General features: G+C 42.9%; 1 protein-coding gene across 4 annotated transcripts in view; it reads left to right on the forward strand.

Annotated features, from left to right (window-relative positions):
• LOC133639491 (endophilin-A1-like) overlaps positions 1-10,000 on the forward strand; it is a 109,054-nt gene that overhangs the window by 65,482 nt on the left and 33,572 nt on the right. The window lies entirely within an intron of this gene.

Raw genomic sequence — 10,000 nt, forward strand, 5'->3', positions numbered from 1 at the left:
AGTTAAATTATTTAGTATGCACTAATTAAAGGGGCAGAGCTTTAAGAGACATTTTAGCTTTTATATTTTTATAAGATATATTTTTTGTAAGAACCACAATTAATAAATATATTTCAGTGAATAACTTATTGTTCAAATCTGTATATAAATATGTACATAAAGTGTTGTAATTATATTGTAAAATGGATGGATGGATGGACGTTTAAAACAAAACTGTTATTATTAATTAGTAAATATAAATTTTTTGAGCCTTTTTAGAGAAAATCATATCATTGTAGTAAATTATGCAAATTACTCGATGATGTCATGGTAAAAACGCCCATAGCCACGCCCCCACCGCCACAGGTATCTTGGCAGTTTATGGGAAACACTGGTCACCGTGGCAAAAGGAAATATTTCAGCGTTCCTATAGAGATGACGTACAGTAGGACAAATGAAGCGTAAAAAGAAGTGAACCCCTTGTATCTTGTGACTTCCCAGCCGAATGTATTGGGTTTTTTTTAATGACGATTTGGGTCTACAATGGTCATTTTTCCCGGTAGAAACAATGGAAGTAGAAATGATCCGATCCAGGGTCAAACTGTTGCCAGCATACACGTAATTACTGTACAGGCAAGGTTTTAATTAGGGATGTCCGATAATATCGGCCTGCCGATAATATCGGCCGATAAATGCGTTAAAATGTAATATCGGAAATTATCGGTATCGGGGTTTTTTTTTATCTGTATCGTTTTTTTTTTTTGGTTTTTTTTTTTAAATTAAATCAACATAAAAAACACAAGATACACTTACAATTAGTGCACCAACCCAAAAAACCTCCCTCCCCCATTTCTTTCTGTTATCAATATTCTGCTTCCTACATTATATATCAATATATATCAATACACAATACACAATAGGTATGTGGGCTTGTATTAAGCCTCAGGGAGTTGAACGCCCCTGCCTTACATAGTTCCGGGTCACCCTTGGGCAAGGTGTAGCACCCGAATGCCCCCCCCATCAGGGTTACGATACCCCCCATGAACTACACTAAAAGAGGATGCGTTACCCGGCCCGGAGGAAGCCCGGGGCCCTCCTCCGGAGCTAGGCCCGGAGGTAGGGCTCGTCAGCGAGCGCCTGGTGGCCGGGCTTGCCACGGAGCCCGGCCGGGCACAGCCCGAAGAAGCTACGTGGACACGCCATCTTCTCTGCCACGTGGGCCCACCACCCGCGGTCGGAACCAGTGGGGTCGGGTGCGCTGCCAAGTGGATGGCGGTGAAAGTGGAGGCTCCGGACGGACCAATTCGGGGCAGCAGAGGCTGACTTTCGGGACGTGGAACGTCTCTACGCTGGTGGGGAAGGAGCCTGAGCTGGTGCGAGAGGTGGAGCGCTACCGGTTGGATCTGGTGGGGCTTACCTCTACGCATAGCAAGGGCTCTGAAACCACACTCCTGGACAAGGGATGGACCTTGTTCACTTCTGGAGTTGCTCAGGGTGTGAGGGCACAGGCGGGTGTGGGGATACTCACGAGTCCCCGGCTGAGTGCCTGTACGTTGGAGTTCACCCCAGTGGACAAGAGGGTCGCCTCCCTTCGCCTTAGGGTTGGAGGGGGGAAAACTCTGACTGTTGTTTGTGCATACGCACCAAACAGGAGTTCAGAGTATTCAGCCTTCTTGGATACCTTGCATGGGGTCCTGTATGGGGCGCCGGCAGGGGATTCCATAGTCTTGCTGGGGGACTTCAACGCGCACGTGGGCAATGACAGTGATACTTGGACTGGCGTGATTGGGAGGAACGGTCTCCCTGATCTGAACCTGAGTGGTGGATTGTTATTGGACTTCTGTGCTAGTCACGGACTTGCGATAACAAACACCATGTTCAAGCATAAGGATGCTCATAGGTGTACCTGGTACCAGAGCACCCTAGGCCAAAGATCAATGATCGATTTTGTAATCGTATCAGCTGATCTGAGGCCGTATGTTTTGGACACTCGGGTGAAGAGAGGGGCTGAACTGTCAACTGATCACCATCTGGTGGTGAGTTGGGTTAGATGGCGGGGGAAACCTCTGGACAGACCTGGCAAACCCAAGCGTGTAGTGCGGGTGAACTGGGAACGTTTGGAGGAGTCCTCTGTCCGGAAGGACTTCAACTCACACCTCCGGCGGGACTTCTCTGCCATCCCTGTGGAGGTTGGGGACATTGAACAGGAATGGGCAATGTTCAAAGCCTCTATTGCTAAAGCTGCAGATGCGAGCTGTGGCCAGAAGGTCTTAGGTGCCTCAAGGGGCGGTAACCCTCGAACACCCTGGTGGACAGTGGTGGTCAGGGAAGCCGTCCGACTGAAGAAGGAGTCCTACCGGGGTATGTTATCCCAGGGGACTCCGGAGGCAGTTGCAAGGTACCGGCGGGCCCGAAGGGCAGCGGCCGTGGCTGTGGACGAGGCTAAGCAGAGGGTGTGGGAGCAGTTCGGGGAATCCATGGAGAAGGACTATCGGGCGGCACCAAAGCTGTTCTGGAAGACCATACGGCACCTCAGGAGGGGGAAGCAGGGAACCATCCAAGCTGTGTACGGCAAGGATGGGACTTTGCTGACTTCAAGTGAAGAAGTCGTGGGGCGTTGGAAAGAGCACTTTGAGGAACTCCTGAACCCAAATACATCAGACACACCCTCCCTGATAGGAGCAGGGCCTGAGGATGATGGGGGATCGACGTTGATCTCTCGGAGTGAAGTCACTGAGGTAGTTAGACAACTCCACAGTGGCAAAGCTCCGGGGGTTGACGAGATCCGTCCAGAAATGCTGAAGGCTCTGGGTGTTGATGGGCTGTCTTGGTTGATACGCCTTTTCAACATTGCGTGGAAGTCTGGGACAGTGCCGAGGGAGTGGCAGACTGGGGTGGTGGTTCCCCTTTTCAAAAAGGGGGACCAGAGGGTGTGTGCTAATTACAGGGGTATCACACTACTCAGCCTCCCTGGGAAAGTTTACGCCAAGGTACTGGAAAGGAGGGTCCGGCCGATAGTCGAACCTCAGATTCAAGAGGAGCAATGTGGATTCCGTCCTGGTCGTGGAACAACTGACCAACTCTTTACGCTTGCGGGAATCCTGGAGAGGGCCTGGGAGTATGCCTATCCAGTCTACATGTGTTTTGTGGATTTGGAGAAGGCGTATGACCGCGTCCCTCGGGAGATCTTGTGGGAGGTGCTGAGGGAGTACGGAGTGAGGGGAACCCTGTTGAGGGCCATCCAATCTCTGTACAACCAAAGCGAGAGTTGTGTCCGGGTGCTTGGATGTAAGTCGGATCCGTTTCCAGTGGGGGTTGGTCTCCGCCAGGGCTGCGCTCTGTCACCTATCCTGTTTGTGATTTTCATGGACAGGATTTCTAGGCGGAGTCGTGGCCATGGCGGAAAGGGTATACGTCTCGGGGGGCTAAAGGTTGCGTCACTGCTGTTTGCAGATGATGTGGTCCTGATGGCACCTTCGGTTCGTGACCTTCAGCTCTCACTGGATCGGTTCGCAGCCGAGTGTTCAGCGGCTGGAATGAGGATCAGCATCTCCAAATCTGAGGCCATGGTTCTCAGCAGGAAACCGATGGTTTGTACAGTCCGGGTGGGGGACAGGACTCTGTCCCAGGTGGAGGAGTTTAAGTATCTCGGGGTCTTGTTCACGAGTGAGGGAAAGATGGAGAAGGAAATCAGCCGGAGAATCGGAGCAGCTGGGGCAGTATTGCAGTCTCTCTGCCGCACTGTTGTGACGAAACGGGAGCTGAGCCAGAAGGCAAAGCTCTCGGTCTACCGAGCTATCTACATTCCTACTCTCACCTATGGTCATGAAGTGTGGGTAATGACCGAAAGAATAAGATCGCGGATACAAGCGGCCGAAATGAGTTTCCTCAGAAGGGTGGCTGGCATCTCCCTTAGAGATAGGGTGAGAAGTGCAGTCACCCGAGAGAGACTCGGAGTAGAGCCGCTGCTCCTTCGCTTGGAAAGGAGCCAGCTTAGGTGGTTCGGGCATCTCGTGCGGATGCCTCACGAGCGTCTCCCTAGGGAGGTCCTCGTTGCACGTCCCACTGGGAGGAGGCCCCGCGGCAGACCAAGGACCAGATGGGGGGATTACATCTCCTCTCTGGCCTGGGAACGCTTCGGGATTCCCCAGGAGGAAGTCGCAAATGTTGCTCTGGAGAGGGAAGTCTGGGGGTCTTTGCTGGAGCTGCTGTCCCCGCGACCCGATTCCGGATAAGCGGTTGAAGATGGATGGATGGATCAATACAGTCTGCAAGGGATACAGTCCGTAAGCACACATGATTGTGCGTGCTGCTGGTCCACTAATAGTACTAACCTTTAACAGTTAATTTGACTCATTTTCATTCATTACTAGTTTCTATGTAACTGTTTTTATATTGTTTTACTTTCTTTTTTATTCAAGAAAATGTTTTTAATTTAGTTATCTTATTTTATTTTTATTTTTAAAAAGTACCTTATCTTCACCATACCTGGTTGTCCAAATTAGGCATAATAATGTGTTAATTCCACGACTGCATATATCGGTTGATATCGGTAATTAAAGAGTTGGACAATATCGGATATCGGCAAAAAGCCATTATCGGACATCCCTAGTTGTAATGTTTTTAAATCTGATGACAAGTTGCAAAGCTGCGTCATTACGTGTGTAGAAAGATGCTAACCACCATAATATGCATTTTTTTCCTTACACATTAAAGACTATTTCCTGTGAAATGGTCATTTTCCCCACAGGGAACAATGGAAATAGAAATAGAATAACTATTTATAAGCCAGGATGTATGATCACGCTAATACATTTTTCTTACATTAAAGCAATAGCATTTTAAGATCTTTTGAGACTACAAATTAACAGTGGAAGCGAAAAACGAAATATTTAAAAATGACTCGTTGGGAGGGAGGATGTAATTTTAGATATTCTCAAAATACGTAATAAACGCACAACACGAAGCTTTGGGGTTTCTGTATGTGGAGTTGAACTATGGAACAGGTTTTTTTTGTATTATTTGGGTATTTATTTACCTATTTGTTGGCAATGCCCTCACTTTTATTGCATTTATATGTATACGTGAGATAAAGGCTATTCATAATATATTCAAATAAGACAAGAAAGCTAGGTCGTAAATGTATGAATAAGAGGTGGAGGAAATAATTTTCACTTCTTTAAATACTATTTATTTTCATTTGTGGTTTCCATGTGGAGGATTTATACTGTCTGTAATTTACTGTATTATGATCATTTTATTAGGGCCCGCACGGCCCAATGTAAAAGGAATCCCAACGGGAGTCCTTTTGCATTGGAACGAAAGGACCTATTGTTATTGTAAGGTTTTATTATTATTATTATTATTATTATTATTATTATTATTATTATTCCGCAGCTTTGCACACTACTTTGCCCCCCTTAACATGCTTCAAAACTCACCAAATTACACACACACAGAAAAACGTGCCCCAAACACTTTAGTAAAAAAAAACCTAACCCCAAAAATCTAAATTGCGCTTTAGCGCCCCCTAGGGAAAAAACAAAAACAAACTGCCTGTAACTCCCACTAGGAAGGTCGTAGAGACATGAAACAAAAACCTCTATGTAGGTCTGACTTAGACCTACATTTCATAATTTCACATCCTCAGGCAAAAACCAACAGGAAGTTGGCAATTTCCCCTTCTAGACAAAAATGTACTAAAAACACTCATTTTTGCCTCTTTGAGCTGTAATTTGACCCCCTTAAAATACTTCAAAAGTCACCAAACTTTTCACACACATCAGGACTGGTGGAAATTGCGATCTAATAAAAAAAAAAACGAACCCCAAAACTCAAATTAGCGCTCTGGCGCAATTTTTGAATAAAACAGAGACAAAACTGCTCCTCAGAGGAAAACACAGACAAAACTGCTTGTCTTAGAGACATGAAACAAAAACCTCTATGTAGGTCTCACTTAGACCTACATTTCATAGATTGACACCCTTCAGCAAAAATCAACAGGAAGTTTGCAATCCCTCCTTCAAAACTACATTTTTGTTAAAACCGGTCACCAAACATCAAACATTATCTCCTCTGAGCGCGTTTGTCGTTTCGGCTTCAAACTACTACAGGAGTGAGATTGAACCTTTCTGATTGACGGATACTCAAAGAGTTTGGATAAGTGCTACAGTTTTGATTTTACGAGCCTTCAAAGAAACCGCTGCGCTGATAATGCTGCTGTGATTTTACGAGCCTTAATAGAACCACTGTACCACTGCGCTGATGTCAACAAAAGTATTGGGACACTTAGGACTAACAGTAGACAAAAGTTTTTGGACACTTAGGACTAGCACCTGCCAAATATGCGGGCCCGACCAACGCTGCTTGCAGCTTTAATTTTTTATCGGTTTTTGTTTTGTTTTTAAACTACCATTACAACCTGATGACCATTTTTAATTTAATATATATGACAATTTTGTATTTATTTATGTATATGTAAAAAAAAAAAAAAAAAAAAAAAAAAATTATATAATGATAATTTTGTATATACTGTATATTATATATGTGTATAAAAAAAAATTTTTTTCTTGCCTTGCAAGTGTAAAAAAAAAAAAAGCACTCTAATTTTGCGTAAACAGGTCTTTTTTCTCAGGGGGAACAATGGGGGGAAAATCTGTTCAAGGGTCAAACTGTCACTCTTAACCAGTCATAAAAAGTAAAACATGTGATTACACGTCTTTAATATTAAACTGTAATCACAATAAAATGACTGTTCAGAGTTGAGAGGCGTCAACAATGTAGCCTGAAAATAGTACGTCACGTTAAAGCCAAGGTCAAAGGTCCGATCTGAGCTGGTGAAATGTGTCAAGTTCTCCACCTTAGCAGGTTGACTTGATGGCAGCCATTGCTGCTACATCGCTTTATTTTGTAGTAACACTGTATGTTTATTGCAATACCGCATGGCTAGTCCTTCAAGATGTCCAACCCTGCACTAAAGCCTTTGAATTGAAGCGGTGGATCACAGCGGCAGACTAATTACAAGCTCGGGGAAGCAATACTCGCCACCTGTGTTATTGAGTGAGGAGACACTCTCGTATTCATATCATCGTGTGCTGCTGTTTCACACGCGCGTATCGAGCAGGTACAAGTCTACATCACCATGTGTGCACGTACGGGCGCGGGGAGGAGAGCTGTTTCCATGGCAACCGGCGAGAGAAGACGATTGCAAGTCGTGGTGGTGTATAGTGATGTGTGGATGACAGGAAGACTCTCTCTCGTGTGTGTGTGTGTGTGTGTGTGTGTGTGTGTGTGTGTGTGTGTGTGTGTGTGTGTGTGTGTGTGTGTGTGTGTGTGTGTGTGTGTGTGTGTGTGTGTGTGTGTGTGTGTGTGTGTGTGTGTGTGTGTGTGTGTGTGTGTGTGTGTGTGTGTTCTTGTATTTCTACCCTTCTTGAGACATCAACATGGAAAAGTAGCTTCCATATGAGGACCGGTGAACAAGTGATGATGGTCCCATTGCATCCAATAGAGAGCCAAATACTAGAGTCTGTGAACATTGCTCCAAAGTCAGGATTTTTAGTTGATTTAATGTGCATACAAAAGTAAACATTGACAGGTGCAAAGGCAGCAATATATGATAAAACAAGACTGCAGCTAAAGAAGGACTTCCCTATTCATCCCCGAAAAAACCCGCCAGGTGAACAGCTGACTTTTGTCATAATTTTGCCAAGTAAAATTCCGATGGTTATCATAATATTGCCAAAATTTTAAAGTTTTTTATAAAATTGTGACTCTTGTCGAGTCAAATTACGACTCTTTTCAGAAAATTGCCAACATTTTAAGCTTTTCTTGTAAAATTGCGACTGTTATGGAGTAAAATTCCAACTTTTATCATAATATTGCACAAATGTGCAGTTTTTCTTGTAAAATTTTGACTTGCGTTGAGTAAAATTACGAATTTTATCCTAATACTAGAGGTAGACATTTTTCGAAGGTCTCAAGAAGGTAACAAATAGAAGAATGTGTGTGTGTGTGTGTGTGTGTGTGTGTGTGTGTGTGTGTGTGTGTGTGTGTGTGTGTGTGTGTGTTGTATTTATACCCTTCTTGAGACATCAACAAGGAAAAGTACTTTCCATATGAGGACCGGTGAACAAGTGATGATGGTCCCATTGCATCCAAAAGAGAGCCAAATACTAGAGTCTGTGAACATTGCTCCAAAGTCAGCATTTTTAGTTGATTTAATGTGCATACAAAAGTAAACATTGACAGGTGCAAAGGCAGCAATATATGATCAGACAAGACGGCAGCTAAAGAAGGACTTCCCTATTCAAAAAACCCGCCAGGTGAACAGCTGACTTCTCATAATTTTGCCAAGTAAAATTCATATTATTATCATAATATTGCCAAAATTTTAAAGTTTTCTTATAAAATTGTGACTTTTGTCGAGTCAAATTACGACTCTTTACATAAAATTGCCAACATTTTAAGCTTTTCTTGTAAAATTGTGACTGTTATTGAGTAAAATTCCAACTTTTGTCATAATATTGCACAAATGTGCAGTTTTTTTTGTAAAATTTTGACTTGCGTTGAGTAAAATTACGACTTTTATCATAATACTAGCAGGTAGACATTTTTCGGAGGTCTCAAGAAGGTAACAAATAGAAGAACGTGTGTGTGTGTGTGTGTGTGTGTGTGTGTGTGTGTGTGTGTGTGTGTGTGTGTGTGTGTGTGTGTGTGTGTGTGTGTGTGTGTGTGTGTGTGTGTGTGTGTGTGTGTGTGTGTGTGTGTGTGTGTGTGTGTGTGTGTGTGTGTTTTCTTGTATTTCTACCCTTCTTGAGACATCAACAAGGAAAAGTACTTTCCATATGAGGAGGTGTGAACAAGTTAGGGCATAAATCATGGTCCCAATACGGAAAATCATTGCATTCAATAGAGAGCCAAATACTAGAGTCTGTGAACATTGCTCCAAAGTCAGGATTGTTAGTTGATTTAATGTGCATACAAAAGTAAACATTGACAGGTGCAAAGGCAGCAATATATGATGAAACAAGACTGCAGCTAAAGGACTTCCCTATTCAAAATTATTTATTTTTAATGCAAAATGGTGACATGTGTCATCTAAAACTCTGACTTTTATCACAATATTGCCAATTTTGTAGTTGTTCTTGTAAGAGTGACATTTTTTGAGTAAAATTATTACTTTTTGTCATCATTTTGCCAAGTAAATCTCTGATTATTATTATAATATTGCCAAAATTTTCAAAGTTGTGTCATAAAATTGTGACTTTTGTCAAGTAAAATTATGACTCTTTTCACAAAATTGCCAAAATGTTAAGCTTTTCTTGTAAAATTACGACTGTTATTGAGTAAAATTCCAACTTTTATCATAATATTGCACAAATGTGCAGTTTTACTTGTAAAATTTTGACTTGCGTTGAGTAAAAGGACGACTTATTATAATACTAGAGGTAGACATTTTTCGGAGGTCTCAAGAAGGTAACAAATAGAAGAACGTGTGTGTGTGTGTGTGTGTGTGTGTGTGTGTGTGTGTGTGTGTGTGTGTGTGTGTGTGTGTGTGTGTGTGTGTGTGTGTGTGTGTGTGTGTGTGTGTGTGTGTGTGTGTGTGTGTGTTTTCTTGTATTTCTACCCTTCTTGAGACATCAACAAGGAAAAGTACTTTCCATATGAGGACCGGTGAACAAGTGATGACATAAATCATGGTCCCAATACGGAAAACCATTGCATCTAATAGAGAGCCAAATACTAGAGTCTGTGAACATTGCTCCAAAGTCAGGATTTTCAGTTGATTTAATGTGCATACAAAAGTAAACGTTGACAGGTGCAAAGGCAGCAATATATGATAAAACAAGACTGCAGCTAAAGGACTTCCCTATTCAAAATTATTTATTTTTAATGCAAAATGGTGACATGTGTCATCTAAAACTCTGACTTTTATCACAATATTGCCAATTTTGTTGTTGTTCTTGTAAGAGTGACATTTTTTGAGTAAAATGATTACTTTTTGTCATCATTTTGCCAAGTA

Source organism: Entelurus aequoreus, linkage group LG22, assembly GCF_033978785.1.
Source record: "Entelurus aequoreus isolate RoL-2023_Sb linkage group LG22, RoL_Eaeq_v1.1, whole genome shotgun sequence".
NCBI lineage: Eukaryota > Metazoa > Chordata > Actinopteri > Syngnathiformes > Syngnathidae > Entelurus > Entelurus aequoreus.